Below are 18,396 nucleotides of genomic sequence, written 5' to 3'. Positions count from 1 at the left end.
TCATTTTATACATGATAGAACATTTAACAGTATCGATACCATGTTTTAGAATCTGCTTAACACTTTCTGACATTTATTCACAGAATACTGTTATGATCCTCCGGATTTAAGGGGAACAAAAAATACACTTTTATCCAAAGCAAAATTGACAGTGTCCTTGCAGATATGATTCCAAATTAGCATTCTCCTAACTTGGATGTTATTTTGGAGAGTTTGAAATCAGCAAGTTATAAATAGACGATTTGAGAGGGTTGGTAACACTCTCCTTCCCTGTTACACTGTTGCAATGATTCCCAGTCTCTACTGTGCAAAAGAAGCTCTTGGGCAGTTTCTGAAAAAGAGAGATGTCCAGGCTCCATCTCCATAAAGTCTCATTTGATTTGTCTGGAGGTAGGCCTAGGCATTAGTATTTTTATGAAGCATATATATTTTTTTCTAATATGTTGCCAAAGTAGAGAACCACTATCTCTAAGATTTATGACAGAATTGAAATATCTAGGACTATATTTGACCTTAATAGATATCTAAACAGTCTTTAGGTGATTTTACTAATACATTTATACCTTGTCTTTTCAATGAAGTAGCAGCTAGCCAGATATCATACTTCTAAAAAGAATACTTAGAAAATTACTACTTATGGGCTATTTGGTTATTCCTTGTCCATATACCGAAAGACATCAGCTTATTGAAAGGTACTAATATGGTGAAATATCAGAAGGTGAAGAGGAAGGTTATTGTTTATCCTGAAGCACTTGAAGCTCTGTGTATCACCATCTGATATTAATCAATTACCAGCTAGTATAAATTTTCAATTGAAAAAATATCTGATCATGACCATATTTAGAGCTAAAAGCATGGCAGTAAGAAATTATATTTAATAAACAAGAGAGTGTTATATAAATATTAAATCTTTAGATTAGATCTTTATTAAACAAATTGAAACAGAGAATTGAATAGTCACTAGGGATCTTCAGGGAAAAAGTCACTTTTACCAAATATCCAGACAAGGAAAAAAACCACAAACTTCAATTAACCAGGAGTTAAATGACCAGAATCCTTAACAGAGTAGTGTTATTGCAATACTTAGCTTTTACAAGAAAGCAATGAATTGAAACTCGGTACAAATATCTCACAGATTCTCTCTAGCCATAGTACTCCAGGCTTACCTTAAACAAAATGGGAAATAAGTGAAGTTTGTCCTTGTGACATCTTTCCCCCCTTTGAGACCTTCATGCTGTCCCTTAGTTAACAAGTATCGCTGATTGTAAGCCTGACATCTTACCTTTATCCTTTTGACTATAAAAATGTCCCAGTTTTGTGTTCCTCTCCTTGTGTATTTGCTCTCTATATTCAATGGTGACAAACTAACACATGCTCAGGATGCTTGGCTAATAAAGAACATTCGTTCCCCCTGTTGGGTGGATTTGCATTTTAACAGGGAACTCTGAAGATGAACAGGCTCAGAGTTCAGGTCACTGAGGCTTTATTTGAGGTTGGGATGCGAGAGGGAAACCTCCTACTGTCACTTCAATCATTCTACTTAACCCGATGCCCACTTCATCCAGCATTAGGTAAATGCTGAAAAATAAATAAGAGTAATGCTTTATAAATTTAGTTAATCAATGAAGATGTTAAATACAGAAAGAGAAGTGTTAAATAAAGTATCTCGGTTGGAACGGATTGATAGCGATTTGTATTGCTTTGTAAAGAATGACATTTGCCCAAGTCCTCCATCCATTGTTAGATTTAAAACAATCAAAGTAGCTTAAGCAGTTTGATACTGAATACGACTTATGTGTAGTGGCAACCTCATATTTAAACATAAAATGGGAGAAAAATTCTGTGCTCGGCATTGCCTTTGAGTAATTATGTTGAATGCATAGTGTTTTTACTACCAATTAACTCAACACCTGTCATCAATTAGAAAAGGCTTAGTTACAGTTTCAAGCAGATTTCTTTCTCTTTTATATTAGAAAAATTTATCTTTAATAAGGCTGGCAGACTCATTCATATTCCTTTAGGACAATTTGTGACTGCATGTCTTTGTTGAACGTCAATCCTGTTAAAAGTTAATCAACAAATTAGTGAAATTAGTTGAAAGAACAAACAATTGCAAGCAAATAATATTAGACGCCATACTATATCAATTCTAGATTCAAATGAACAAAAGCTCTTCCTCAAGATATTTTGATTATATAAGTGCACCCTGTTGGACTACATTTATATGAATTGCTTTCTTTATAATGAAGATCTCTACTTAGCTAATAAAACTTGTCAAATTTTTGTAACTGTAATATAATACCTAAAGTTCATCAAAGTAATGTTTTATTTCTTTTAAATTTTTAAAAAATTAAATGGAAAATTACTATAATTTGAAGATTCATAGGATTGATCACCAATACAGAAGTACCTAATACACTGGTTTAAAATGAAAATCATGAATTTCATTTCATTTTACAATGAAAATTAGAAATATGTTAAAAATGGAAATGACCTTCATAATATTGGCCCAATATTTTTAAGGTTTTGATGTTAGTACTCACAATCATAAAATTCATCATCTTCATAAATACTGAAAAGTGTTAAAAGAGTTAAAGGCAATGTAATAAGCTTATGCATTTTTTATGAATAAATTATGAGACTGATTTGAATATGGTTTTTAAGTAGGCTGCTTTTTCACCTCAGCACCTGCCATTATTTTTCATTTCTCAATATCTCAGGAAGTAGATTCCACTTTGGAAATGTGGAGATAGTTTGTGCTGTGAACTCATTACTCTGCTTTTCATTCCTGTAATAGAATTTATACAGAAATATTTTATCCAACTCAAAGACCTCTGTGTGAAAGCACATTGTTCTAAAAATGCTGTTGGCAATGTATATTTGGCTCTCTCCCGCTTCGGTTACAGGACTCTTGCTTCCCCAAGTGTCCTTATTCTGCTCCCTCTCTGCTCAGAGCTTCTGTGGAATCACCCTTATGAACGTGTGTCCCCCTTTGCACAGCCTATGTTCTACGGAGAATGTTGCCACCCAGCCTCACCAATAGTCCCCTGATTTCTGCTTAATCCAAACAAATATGATAAAATACTTAATCGAGTGTGATAATGATGCTAATAGCTGTGTTAGTATATGCATTCTGCTTTTGCTGGGCCAGAGATAGTGCTATCAAAGAACAGTGTCTCCGATGTTGGAATTTCTAGGTAAAGTTATGTTAACCAAACCTTTCAGTGGTTATCCCACTTCACACACAAAAAGAAGATTGCTGAAGCTATCTACACACAGGACTCCCAGTGATAAAACATTTTAGATTTCCACTGCTCCAATGAGTCTAGACTCTTCATTAACCTAACCTTGCTTTTGCTCCACCTCTGCCATAATTTTGCTCGTATCTTCCCTCACTCTTTACTCATCCTTCAAAGTTTAGCTCAAGTCTTAGCTTTCCCATGATTCCTAAGACCAACCTAGAACACAATAGGTTTACTTTCCGTGAAAGACAAACGACGCCAACTGGACAAGTATTAGGTTCTTGGCACATATTGCCTCTCAATTATAATCCCAGGACACAGGTTATTGGGGTTCAGTTTTCAATTCTTTTTGATAGAATCCTTCAAGTTTCAGTGTAAGCTTACCAAGGGCAAGATCTAAAGCATATTACCTCTTCCATACCCCAGTCATGCTGTACGCCTCCAGGTGACACAATTCACATTTCAATGTGGACTCCTAGCATATAGAATGAGCATCACTGTGTTTCTAGGATATGGTGTGTCAAAATATGGTGGTTGATTCTTTATCTGGCTGCTCAATAAAAGTATACCAATGGATTTTGGCTTAATTTGTAGAATCTACTTTAAAACCAATGGAAAGAGAGATAACAAGAGTGTGAGCATTTTACACTCAAAAAAGTTTTATGAGGATATATTAAATACCACTAATAACTAGTGCACAAATGCCCCTATATGCTTCAAAAGAAAAGAAAAGAAATAGCACATAAAAACAAAACCAAAAAATCCTTGTTTTCTTTCACCTATTTTACAAAACGTTCTGTAGAAACACAACCATCTCATCAATAGAGGGTTATATCACCTAAGCAGGAACTGCTGTTAACATGAAATTTATGTCTGAGCAAATCTATGTTTTCTCCATCCCTATCTGTAGAATTAGCAGTCCAGTTGAATAAGTACAGATGGAGAAGATTTCTTTAATAGGTAGAACGAGGGGCCGGCCTGGTGGCTCAAGCTGTTAAGTGCACGGGCTCTGCTGTGGTGGCCCGGGGTTCGCCGGTTCGGATCCGGGATGTGCACCGATGCACCGCTTGTCAGGCCATGCTGTGGCAGCGTCCTACATAAAGTGGAGGAAGATGGGCATGGATGTTAGCCCAGGGCCAGTATTCCTCAGCAAAAAGAGGAGGATTGGCAGATGTTAGCTCAGGGCTGATCTTCCTCACAAAAGAAAAAAAAAATAGGTAGAATGAAGGCATAGGTATAAGTTATGTGGCACTTCAGAAATTATTAGGCCCCCAGAAAAAAAGAAAATTATTTCACTTTGCACTTAAAATCATTAATGTAAAATATTAACCAATATTTTGTTAATATATTTGGAATAAAACTAGTTTTCTTTATAAAACATATAATCTGTGGTTCTCAACTAACGAGAGGATTTTGTCCCCCAGAGGTGCATATTTGGCAATATTTGAAACAATTTTGTCACAACTTAAGGGGTGCTGCTGGCTTCTAGTAGGTAGAGGCCCGGCGCGCAGCTAAACATGCTAAAAAGCGCAGGACAGTCCCCCATTACAAAGAATTATCCCACCCCAAATGTCAATATTGCTGACATTGAAAAACCCTACTGTTTAGTAACCCAAGAAAGGCAATATTTCATCAATCTGCACATCTTTCTTTTTCATAGTTATTAGAGAAGTGGCTTGTATGTGGGTCTATTGGGGGGAAAATGTGTTGTCTGCTCCTATCTAAAAGTGGAACACAAAACAAGGTCTGGGAAGCAGAGCAGAGGATAAACACAAAGAGGGCTAATATCACTGAAAAGTCTCTATTTCTGGAGGATCTCAGTGTTATGTGAGCGTAATGAATGCCTTGGATGAACAGCAACCTTTGCTTGCCATGCTTGCACTCTGGCCAGCTTATAGTCTATCCACCACATGGTACCAGAGTAACCTTTTACATCTGCTCGGAACCTTCTGATGGCCTTCCATTGCACTTCAAGGAGGAAGTTTATAGTGATAAACACCTATTTTAAAAAAGAAGAAAGATCTTGGATAAACAATCTAACTTTATACCTCAAGGAACTAGAAAAAAACAAACAAAACAAACTTCAAGTTAGCAGAAGGAAATAATAACGATTACAACAGAAATAAATCAAAGAGACTGGAAAAACAATAGAAAAAATCAACAAAACTAAGAGTTGGTTTTTTGAAAAAATAAACAAAATCAGCCAACCCTTAGCTAGCCTAACTAGTGAGACTAACTAGTCTAACTATGGAGAAGGCTCAAATCAATAAAATCAGAAATAAAAGAGGAGACATTACAATGAATGCCTTAGAAATAAAAAGGATTATAAGGGACTATTATGAACAATTATATGCCAACAAATCGGATAACCCAGATGAAATGGATATATTCTTAGAAACATACAACCTACCAAGACTGAATCAAGAAGAACTAGAAAGTCTGAACAGACTAATAACAACCAAGGAAATTGGAGTAATAATCAAAAACCTCCCAATGAAGAAAAGTCCAAGACCAGATGGCTTCACGACTAAATTCTACCAAACATTCAAAGAAGAATGAACACCAATCCTTTTTAAACTCTTCCAAAAAGTAGAATAGTGGGAATACTTCCAAACTCACTTTATGAAACCAGCATCACTCTGATACCAAATCCAGACAAAAACACCACGAGAAAAGAGAACTACAGGCCAATATTTCTGGTGAACATAGATGCAAATGTGCTCAATGAAATACTAACAAACTGATTTAACAACACATCAGGAAGATTACACACGATGACCAAGTGGGATTTATCCCTGGGATGCAAGGCTGGTTTAACATCAGTAAATCAATGAAGGTGATACACCACATTAACAGAATGAAAGATAAAAGCCGCATGATCATCTCAATAGATGCAGAAAAAGCCTTTGACAGTCAAAGTTCAACATCCATTCATGATAAGAACTCTCAATAAAATAGGTATAGAAGGAACTTACTAACACAAGATCTGATCCTTGGTTACTTCTCTCTTCCCATGTCTATCTATTCTTTTTCTCCCTCCCTGCATTTCAGCCACACTGGCCTATTTGCTCTTTCCTATAAACACACCCCAATCACGCTTCCATCTCAGGCCCTCCCTCTGATGGGACCATTCTTCCACCAGCACCCTTGTAGCTTCTCCCTTCCCTATACATTATTATTCAGGTCTCTGCTCCAATGTCGCCTTCATATATAAAAAACTAGCTTTTACCACTTGCTATTCACTTCTAATGTTTTATTTCCATTTTTAAATCTTTTTTAATTGGTTTGTTTATTGTCTGTCTCGCCCTATCGTCACTACTCCAAATAAGTGGGATATTTGCTTATCTTTTCCACATCTTCAGACCCTAGATTAGTACCTGATAAATGGTAATTTCTTCATAAATATTTGTTAATCAATATACGAATCAGTATAGGAACGAATCAACATTTAAGATGTTCTACTCAGCCAGTTAGAACAGTCTTTCTTGTGCCTTGACATTCTTATTGTTTACCTTATTTTTCCAAATTAGGGAAAAAATTCGACCTAATTAACGAGAATCAAACCTTTACCTAGAAGGATATTGGAACAATAAACACTTGGTGGAAAAACTTAAGTGTCCCAGCCAAGGCTACTAAAATTTATAAACAAATTCTTATTTTGTAAACAGAAGTTCCATTTTCTACGCTTTAATGTGTGTGTATAGAGCAGGTGTCAGTTTGGAACATAGAATAAGGGTGAATGATGGTGAAAAAAAGAAAAAGACGAAATATGGGAGACTAAATACGAAGTAAACTTTCAGAGTAATTGGACAATTGATTTTTTAATTGATTCAATCTGTGTTCAAATCCTACCTGTCTTAGTTTGGATTCCCCAGAAGCAGATCCTGGAAGGTGGTTTGTGTGTAAGTGTCCCCAGAGGCACCAGTGAGGGAGTAAGGGAAGGTAAGGTACTAGGAAGAAGCCAAACCATTACTGTTGCAAGTGAAGTCCCAGTCTCCACCTGATCCCTCCCAGAACCCAGGAGCGTGAACGAGTTCAAGAGAGCTGTGCTTTCATACTCCAGCACCGGCCTATCATTGGCTATGGATCACCCAGGGGATAGAAGCCCCCGGGCGCTTGCAGTGCTTAGAGTCCGGGCAGAGCAGCTGTCTTGGTGAGCCAGCAGGAGCAGCAGGGCAGAAGATGAAGGGTGGGGACCCAGAACAAATCAAGGTGATACGAGGGGACCTGAGCGCAGCTCTACCAGCTACCCTGGCTTTTGACTTTGGACAAGTTACTAATTTACCAGGAGTCTTTACGTTTTATATAAAAATGACTTAATGCTACTTCATAGGTGTTTAAGACTGAATGAAATACAAAGGATATATGTATACCCCCCAATACTTGGCATATTGCTCAACCACGATAATTACGTATCATATTTTTTATGATACGGAAGAAACATAAGAGATGAGAAAAAAGTGAAAGCTTACAAATTTTGTTTTAAATGTCTTTTTTACAGCACTAAATTTAAAAGAGTCACTATTGGACTCGCACTTGCTGTTCTTTTTACCACAGTATTGAGTTTCCAGAGAAGGATGAAAAATATCCCACATCTTGAGACATGAACGCTGCACAATGTTTCACAGACACACAAAAGCAGCCACTCCTTGGCACTCTAAGCAGGTGGATTCTCAGATATCAGAGTGGCACTTCAATGTGCTAACAGGGAATGTCTCAGAAACGCCACGTACCTTACAATCTCAATCACTGGTTTCCCTTTCTATAATTTCAAAGAGCGAGCAAAAGATTTTTAAATTATAATTAGATTAAAACTGTCATATGTTATATTCTGTTTCCCAATCAGATATCTATTAGCTGGTACAGCCTGGTTTTGCTAAAGATCATATGTATCCAAAATTTCCTTAGTTTAATTCAAAGACTCTCTTCCTTTTGGATGAGAATAAATATATTCCGGCCATATGGAAAATCATTTTAAATACATAGGACATACAATTTTTAAAAAATAATTTAGCCAAATATACCCTCTTAATAAAGATCTTGGATTTACAGTTAATTATTGGTCTTCAGCAACTCCTTTTTTGGAATAATAGTGGTTAAAATAAAATAAATAACTTAGCACCGAATGATTTTCTTTAACTGTAAAATTAGCCTTCCACCCAGTACAGTTTTAATTATTAATGTGTTCTTGATAATTTGTGTGTAGGTCTTTCTCAGAAAAGTAGAATTTATATTTCCCCTTTAAAATTTCTGTGAAACAAATTATTAATTTAGTAACTCTCATTTTGGTGTGAGGGATATGTGTTGAGACATGTAAGAAGAAGCTGGTTCTTGGGAAGTTCTTAGAAGAAACTTTTCCTAGATCCCAGGAGATGTAGACCAATGGTTAAATTTGATGGAGTAAGGAAGAGGGTGACCAGGCAGCCTTTGAAGAGGGACATGACATCTAATCTCTTGGCCCCATAGTTTCAATGATTATTTTTGCCCCAGTAGGAGCTAAGGAGGGGAGATAGTGTTTGTGTCCAACTCCTGCTCACACATATAGATGAGACAAGTTGGCAGTTTACCTTAGGCAAATGATTCATGTTTAAGGCCACACCGAGTAATTGCCTTGAAGGTATATCACCAGAAGACACTCTGATCATCCTTTTTTCCCAAATAGCAATAACAGGAAAAGAGCCAAAAAGGCTGGACTGAGAACTACCTTATAAGTAACATATTTATTTACTTCCACAAATACAAATCTCCCTGAATTGGTCAGCTATTGCTATAATAATGCTGCATAACAAATAACCACAAAAATCTCAGCAGCATACAGTAATAATCATTATTCTCATAGATTCATTGAGTTAAGCTGATCTAAGCTGGGCTCAGCTGGGCAACTCTGACTCAGGCTGCAATGACTGGGGCAGCGGTGCTTCTCACTGCATGTCCGCGCATCAGGGGGATCAGCTCTGCTCCACATATCTCTCATCCTCCTGGGATCAGCAGGGTGGCCAGGGCATGTGTTCTCTTTGCAGCATGGGCAGCTCAAGAGAGCAAGCAGAAACATGGAAGGCCTTTTTATACTTAAGCCTAAACCTGGCACACGGTCACTCCTGCCTACCTTCCACCAGCTAATGCCAGTCACATGCCTAAGTTCAAAGTTAAGGAAGTTCCCTTTGTACACGAATGGGGCGTGATGGTGGTGGGCTTGCAGGAAGGGCTGAAGAATTAGCGCCAATAATTAAATCTACTATGTTTCTCTATTTTTCAAATTTGAAAACTTAGTTGCTACAGGCATTTACGTATATTAAGTTATGTCTTCTTAATTGAAAAAAAGTTAATGAGGGGCCAGCCTCTTGGCCTAGCATTTAAGTTCAGTGTGTTCTGCTTTGGCAGCCACGGTCCGGTTCCCAGGTGCAGACCTACACCACTTGTCCACAGCCATGCTGTGGTGGTGGCTCATATACAAAATAGAGGAAGATTGGCACAGATGTTAGTTCAGGGCGAATCTTCCTCAAGCAAAAAAGAGGAAGATTGGCAACAGATGCTAGCTCAGGGTGAATCTTCCTCAGCAAAAAAAGAAAAAAAGGAAAGGTAATGAAATTTAAGTCATTGGTATGATGATTTTAACAAAAAAACCTATACTAATTTGCCCATCTTAAATGAGTTTATTTTCTGCTAAAGTTATCCTGCAAAAAAAAAACAAAAAACATGTGTATATATATGCATATATATAGTGATTTTCAATTGTTCTTTCCTTAGGAATTATATTAGTAAAACTAAGAATTATAATTGTTTTAGATGAATCACAAAATGTTAAAATGAAAGTATTTCTAGTTGTGATAACACTTTACATACAACAGGAGTTTGTATTAAATGATGTGTCAGCAGGTAGCTTGCCTATTAGGAAGTGATAGGACTCAAAAAGACTTATCTAGCATTATGTCTGTAATCAGTGAGAAAAACTTCCAACACGGAGATGACTCAGCCTCTACTTGTGACAGGATAGATAATCCTCGGAGAATTCCTTCTCTAGCATCAATGTAAAATGAGGAATTGTTGCTTAACTGATCTCAATCATCTGCCTCTTCAAAGCACACTAAATATGTGTGTTGGATGATTTAAGGAGAAATTACAATTCTTTTTATTTTCCTCCTGAGAGTCCCTCTTTCATTGTCTGTGATTGATTTGATGCCAGATTTTTAAGATAAAACCAGCTGAAACATCTAGCAGATGCACAAATTTAAAGCTCTCTTCAGACACAAAAAACCTGATAAGTGTCTCATGGAATCTTTCTTAGGTATAGCTTGGGAGAAAATGATTGAGTCCATGAAAGAGAAAGTGAAGAATTAAGTTCAGATGTTGAGGTCAAGGTCAAGGCCAACCCTGACCTAGACCCATTATAATTTATATTGAATCCGCAGAGAGAATTGTGCAAGTATCAGCATAAACCCACAAATAAACATTACTGAGAAATGACTTAGAACACGTGATCACCTGCACATAAAAGTAAAACAGCATATCCATAGAAAATCAACTTCCTGTACCCCAGATATTTATCTTTAAAAAGGTGAAGGATGACAATCTCCACAACTGCTAGTGAAGCTGAAAAATTGTTCATTTTTAATAAGAATTTATGATTTTTCTTTGCCTTTTATTAGAGTTAACAGAGAGTTAATGCCTAACATCATGTTGTACTCTTAGAAGAGTAACTTCTCCCTGTCTCTATTTCTCATCTCAAAAATGGGTATTTACTATGTATGTTCTTTGGATTGTCATGGCTTAAGAAATGTCAACAATAAGATTAATGAAGTTTGTGGCTGCAGAGAGCTGGCAAGAGTACTATTACCAGGGTCTACACTCATCAGATTTTGTTAAACTGGATAGGAGATTATAAATATTCACCCTATTTTTTCCTTTTTTTTTTTTACATCATATGAGTAATACCTGTATCTATTCCAGTTGTTAAAATTTCAAAAGAACAGAGTAAAAAAAAATCCTGTTTGATAAAGAAAAAGTATTAGACAAAATTACATACTCATTCATAATTTTAAAAGAGGAATTTCTTCAAGTAAGAATTAGGGAAGTCATTAACCTAATAGAGGTTATCTATCAAAAATCCATAGCAAACATCCTTCATAGTGGTGAAAACTTAGAAGCATTCCCTTTAATGCTTACTCTCACTGATTCTTTTCACATTATACTGGAAGTTCTAAATACTTCACCAAGAAAAAGAAATAAAAGTATAATAACAATATTATAGGAATAAAGTGTCATTCTTCACAGATGGCATGATTGTCTAAAGACTACCACATACAACCAAACAGGTTGTAAGCTGACCAAATCTAGGAAGCACAATTCAATTTGCATCTGTATTAGTTTGCTAGGTCTGCCATCAAGTACCACAGACTGAATGGCCTAGGCAACAGAAGTTTATTTTCTTACAATCTTGGAGGCTAGAAGTCCAAGATCAAGGAGTCAGCAGGGTTGGTTTCTTTTGACACCTCTCTCCTTGGCTTGTGGATAGCCGTCTTCTCCTTGTGCCTTCCCATGGTCTTCCACCTGTGCGAGTCTGTCCTAATCTCTTCTTATAAGGACACAAGTCATATTAGATTAGGGTGAACCCTAATGACCTCATTTTAACTTACCTCTTTAAAGACCTTATGTCCAAATAGAGTTAGATTGTGAGGTACTGGCATTAAGACTTCAATATATGAATTTTGAGGGGACACAATTCAGTCTATAACAAACCCTAAAAGAGTATATAGACAAATTATTAGTATTAATGAAAGTTTAGCAAAGCGGCTGGATATTTTTTAAAATGTCATAATGATAAAAATATACAGTTCCTAGAAGTCACTCTACCAAAAGATTTACACGGGTATTATGTAGAAAACTGAGAAGAAAGGATTAATTTGTCCAAAATTGAGCTGTGTAATGCCTCCTACAAAGCTATATGGAAAAGCACTACACCATGTTCTTCAGGCAATCATGTTGATAGAGTGCTAAGGTTACAAATCAGGCCACTGGTTTTCCACACCACATGGGGGAAACTTAAAATCATGGCCCTCAGGGGAGATCTCACCAGGGGAGAGACTTGTGCTCCACCCACCGTGAATGCTGATATGGCAGAACAGGGTGGATGTTGGGTTTTGAGCGTGTCGTATTATTGCTGGAGACCAACTCCAATCACAAGAAAGATTGGCCTTTTCTTGCATAGTCATGCAACTTAAACTTAAGAACTTAGTCAAAGACCAAGAACTCACCTCCAGAGTCTCATATTGGCACAATTAGATCCTGTGCTGCTGCTGCAGAGCAGAGAACAATGGAAGACCTGGTCCAGTCTCATGAGTTTAGCCCACTAAAAGGGATATAAAAGCCCAGTATGTGTTTCCAGATCATTTACCTTTGTTCATCAAAAATCTACAACTATTCAAGAAGACCTAAATACTTAGAGATATAGACCCCTGTTCATGGATAGGAATACTCAATATTGTAGCAATATTGTAGGAATATAAATTATCCTCAAATTAGTCTACAAGTTCAATGCAAATTCAATAAAAATCTTAACATGGATTTTCAGAGTACTTAGTAAGCCGGTTTATACAGAAGAGCAAAGAGTTAATAATGGTAAATACAATATTGAAGAAGAATAAGGTAGCACAAATGTAATATATATTCTACAAAACTTAAAAAAACTGTTACAAAGATATATGTTTGTGCTATTGGATGGGGATAGAAAGTGATTGAAATTAAAAACATTTTTATCAAAACACATCATAATGAAAATAAAAATCAAGTCACTGAATGGGAACCTATCTCTTTCTGTTTTTGCCATCTACAGTTTATTTTCAATACAGCAGCCAGAATGATTCTGTAAAACCAAAGTAAGGCCAGTCTCCGCTCAAAGCCCTCTGATGGCTTCCTACTTCACTCAGAGTGAAAGGCAAAGGCTTAAACTACTGTATATGTTTCTTCATGACCTGACCTTCCTCTGTGTTTCTGACCAAAATTATTACTCTCTCTTTTGCTCATTCTGCTTCATGTACTGACTTCTTGCTCTTTCTGAAACACACCAAGCCCCGGATAACCTCAACCTTATTGCCCTCCTTGTTCTCCTTAACTAAATCACTCTTCTCCTACATATCCACTTCACTCAACCTCTCATTTCTTCAATTCTCTGCTCTAATATTTTCTTTTCAGGGAGGTCTTTCCTGATCATGCCATAAAAATATGGCAGCACAGCATTCTCCTCCAGTAATTGTTATATTTTTGCCTTGTTTCATTTTTTTCCCAAGTGCCTATCACTGCCTGACATATCATACACCTTTGTGTTTTTTTTTTAATAGACTATTTTTGGAGCAGTTTAGGTTTACAGAAAAATTGAGTGGAAAGTACAGAGAGTTCCCATATACTCCCTCACCTCTCCCCCAAGTTTTCTCTACGCTGACATCTTGCATTATATGGTATACTTGTTATAATTGTCGAGCCAATATTGATACATTAATTAACTAAAGTCCATTGTTTATATTAGGGTCCACTCTTGGTAGTGTTCATTCTATGGATTTTGACAAATGTATAATATATGTATATATCATTACAATATCATTCAGAATAGCTTCCCTGCCCTAAAAATCCTCTGTGCTTCATCTAGTCATCCCTCCCTCCAAACCCTGACAGCTGCTGATCTTTTTACTGTCTCCCTAGTTTTGTTTTTTCCAGAATGTCATATAGTTGGAATCATACTGTACGTAGATTTTCAGATTGGCTTCTTTCACTTAGCAATATGCATTTAAAGTTCCTCCATGTCTTTTTGTGGCTTGCTAGCTTATTTCTCCTTAGTGCTAGATAATATTCCACTGTATGGACATATAATTATTTATCCATTCACCTATCGAAGGATATCTTGGTTGCTTCCAAGTTTTGACAATTATGAATAAAGCTGCTACAAACATTCCTGTGCAGGTTTTGTGTGGACATAAGTTTCAACCCATTTGGGTAAATACCAAGGAGCCTGATTGCCAGATCATATAGTAAAAGTACATTTAGTTTTGTAAGAAACTCCCAAACTGACTTACAAAGTGGCTGTATCATTTTGCATTCTCACCAGCAATAAATGAGAGTTCCTGTTGCTTCACATTCTCATGAATATTTGGTGTTTTCAGTGTTCAGCATTTTAGCCATTCTAATAGGTGTGTAGTGATCTTTCATTTTTGTTTCAATGACCTATGAGATTGAGTTCCTGTTGCTTCACATTCTCATGAATATTTGGTGTTTTCAGTGTTCAGGATTTTAGCCATTCTAATAGGTGTGTAGTGATCTTTCATTTTTGTTTCAATGACCTATGAGATTGAGTATTTTTTCATGTGCTTATTTGCTGTCTATATATCTTCTTCAGTGAGATGTCTGTTCAGATGTTTCACTCATTTTGAATTTGGCTTGCTTGTTTTTTTTCTGTTAACTTTTAAGTGTTTTTGTATATTTTGGATACCAATCCTTTATCAATGTGTATTTTGAAAATATTTTTTCCCAGCCCATGGCTTGTCCTTTCATTCTCTTAAACATTTCCATGTTTTTAATCTTCTTTTCTCTCACAATAAAGTACATGCTACATGAAGCTTTAAATGTGTCTGCTTTGTTTTTGCCTGTATCCCAAGCACCTAGAAACTTACTTTTTCCTGGCTCATAATTGGTGCTTATTATGTATTTGTTGAATGAGCGAAATAAAGAGAGGAAAAATTTGCACACATACAAACAGCAAAAGATTAATAACCAAAATATATTTAAAAAATAGATTAGAGATTAGATATGATATCAAAAACATAAAATGAGGGAGGAGGGGAGTTAAAGACTAGAGCTTTCAGACAGAGGCCAAACTAAAGAGACCATCAATTCTGTATAGAAGGAGAAAGGAACAGAGAAGGACTATTAAAACACTGAGAAAAAAAAGTTAAAAAATGGCAGTACGTACATACTTATCAATAGCTACTTTAAATGTCAATGGACAAAATGCCCAAATTAAAAGGCATAGGGTGGCTGATTGGATAAAAGACCAAGACCCATATATATGCTGCATACAAGAGACACACTTCAGACCTAACGACACTCACAAACTGAAAGTGAAGGGATGGAAAAAGATACTCCACACAAATGGCAATGAAAAGAAAGCTGGGGTAGCAGTACTCATATCAGACAAAATAGACTTTAAAACAAAAACTGTAAAACGAGACAAAGAAGGGCATTACATAATGATCAAGGGAACAATCCAACAAGAGGATATAACACTTGTAAATATCTACGCACCCAATGTAGGTGCACCTAAATATATAAAGCAATTATTAACAGACATAAAAACAGAAATAGACAGTAACACAATAATAGTAGGGGACTTTAACACTCCACTTACACCAACGGATAGATCATCCAAACAGAAGATCAATAAGGAAACATTGGCCTTAAACGACACACTAGAACAGATGGACCTAGTAGATATATACAGAGCATTCCATCCAAAAACCGAAGAATACACGTTCTTTCAAATGCACATGGAACGCTCTCCAGGATTGATCACATATTAGGCCACAAAACAAGTCTCCATAAATTTAAGAAGATTGAAATAATACCAAGCATCTTTTTCTGACCACAAAGGCATGAAACTAGAAATCAACTATAGGAAGAAAATCAGAAAAGCCACAAATACATGGAGATTAAACAAAATGCTACTGAACAACGACTGGGTTAATGAAGAAATCAAAGAAGAAATCAAAAATACCTGGAGACAAATGAAAATGAAAATACGACATACCAGAATTTATGGGATACAGCAAAAGCGGTTCTAAGAGGGAAGTTTATAGCGATACAGGCCTATCTCAACAAACAAGAAAAATCTCAAATAAACAATCTAACAATGCACGTAAAGGAAGTGCAAAAAGAACAACAAACAAAGCCCAAAAGCAGTAGAAGAAGGGAAATAATAAAAATCAGAGCAGAAATAAATGAAATAGAGACCAAAAACAATAGAAAAATTAATAAAACCAAGAGCTGGTTCTTTGAAAAGATCAACAAAATAGACAAACCTTTAGCTAGACTCACCAAGAAAAAAAGAGAGAAGGCACAAATAAGTAAAATCAGAAATGAAAGAGGAGAGGTTACAACAGACACCTCAGAAATACAAAAGATTATAAGAGAATACTATGAAAAACTATATGCCAACCAATTCGACAATCTGGAAGAAATGGATAAATTCTTAGAATCATACAACCTTCCAAAACTGGATCAAGAAGAAGTAGAGAATTTGAATAGACCAATCACCAGTAAGGAGATCGAAACAGTAATCAAAAACCTCCCCAAATAAAAGTCCAGGACCAGACGGCTTCCTGGTGAATTCTACCAAACATTCAAAGAAGACTTAATACCTATCCTTCTCAAACTCTTCCAAAAATTGAGGAGGGGGAAGCTCCCTAACTCATTCTACGAAGCTGACATTACCCTGATACCAAAACCAGACAAGGACAACACAAAAAGAAAATTACAGGCCAATATCACTGATGAACATCGATAAAAATCCTCAACAAAATACTAGCAAATCGCATACAACAATACGTTAAAAAGATTATACACCATGATCAAGTGGGATTTATTCCAGGTATGCAGGGATGGTTTAACATTCGCAAATCAATCAACGTAATACACCACATTAATAAAATGAAGAACAAAAATCACATGATCATCTCAATAGATGCAGAGAAAGCATTTGACAAGATCCAGCATCCATTTATGATAAAAACTCTGAATAAAATGGGTATAGAAGGAAAGTACCTCAACATAATAAAGACCATATATGAGAAACCCACAGCTAATATCATCCTCAATGGTGAAAAACTGAAAGCTATCCCTCTAAGAACAGGAACCAGACAAGGATGCCCACTCTCACCACTCCTATTTAACATAGTATTAAAGTCCTAGCCAGAGCAATCAGGCAAGAGAAAGAAATAAAAGGGATCCAAATTGGAAAGGAAGAAGTGAAACTGTCACTATTTGCAGATGACATGATTTTATATATAGAAAACCCTAAAGAATCCACCAGAAAACTTTTAGAAGTAATAAACGACTATGGTAAAGTTGCAGGATACAAAATCAACATACAAAAATCAGTTGCATTTCTGTACACTAACAACGAAGTAGCAGAAAGAGAAATTCAGAATACCATCCCATTTACAATTGCAACAAAAAGAATAAAATACCTAGGAATAAACTTAACCAAAGAGGTGAAAGATCTGTACACGGAAAACTATAAAACATTTCTGAAAGAAATTGAAGAAGACACAAAGAAATGGAAAGATATTCCGTGCTCTTGGATTGGAAGAATTAACATAGTTAAGATGTCCATACTTCCTAAAGCCATCTATAGATTCAATGCAATCCCTATCAAAGTTCCAACAACATTTTTCACAGAAATAGAACAAAGAATCCTAAAATTTATATGGAACAACAAAAGACCCCGAATAGCTAAAGGAATCCTGAGAAAAAAGAACAAAGCTGGAGGTATCACACTCCCTGATTTCAAAATATACTACAAAGCTATAGTAACCAAAACAGCATGGTACTGGCACAAAAACAGACACACAGATCAATGGAATAGAATCGAAAGCCCAGAAATAAACCCACACATCTATGGACAGCTAATCTTTGACAAAGGAGCCAAGAACATACAATGGGGAAAAGAAAGTCTCTTCAACAAATGGTGTTGGGAAAACTGGATAGCCATATGCAAAAAAATGAAAGTAGACTCTTACCTTACACCATACACAAAAATTAACTCCAAATGGATTAAAGACTTGAATGTAAGACCTGAAACTGTGAAAGTTCTAGAAGAAAACATAGGCAGTACGCTCTTCGACATCAGTCTTAGCAACATCTTTTCAAACACCACATCTGACCGGGCAAGAGAAACAATAGGAAAAATAAACAAATGGGACTACATCAAACTAAAAAGCTTCTGCACAGCAAAGGAAACCATCAACAAAACGAAAAGACAACCTAACAATTGGGAGAAGATATTTGCAAACCATACATCTGATAAGGGCTTAATCTCCAAAATACATAAAGAACTCATGCATCTCAACAACAAAAACTACCAACCCAATTAAAAATGGGCAAAAGACCTGAA

This window comes from Ceratotherium simum, chromosome 18, assembly GCF_057802395.1.
Source record: "Ceratotherium simum simum isolate JZ-2026a chromosome 18, ASM5780239v1, whole genome shotgun sequence".
NCBI lineage: Eukaryota > Metazoa > Chordata > Mammalia > Perissodactyla > Rhinocerotidae > Ceratotherium > Ceratotherium simum.
The sequence above is the reverse complement of the archived record's forward strand: the minus strand, read 5'-3'. Positions refer to the sequence as shown.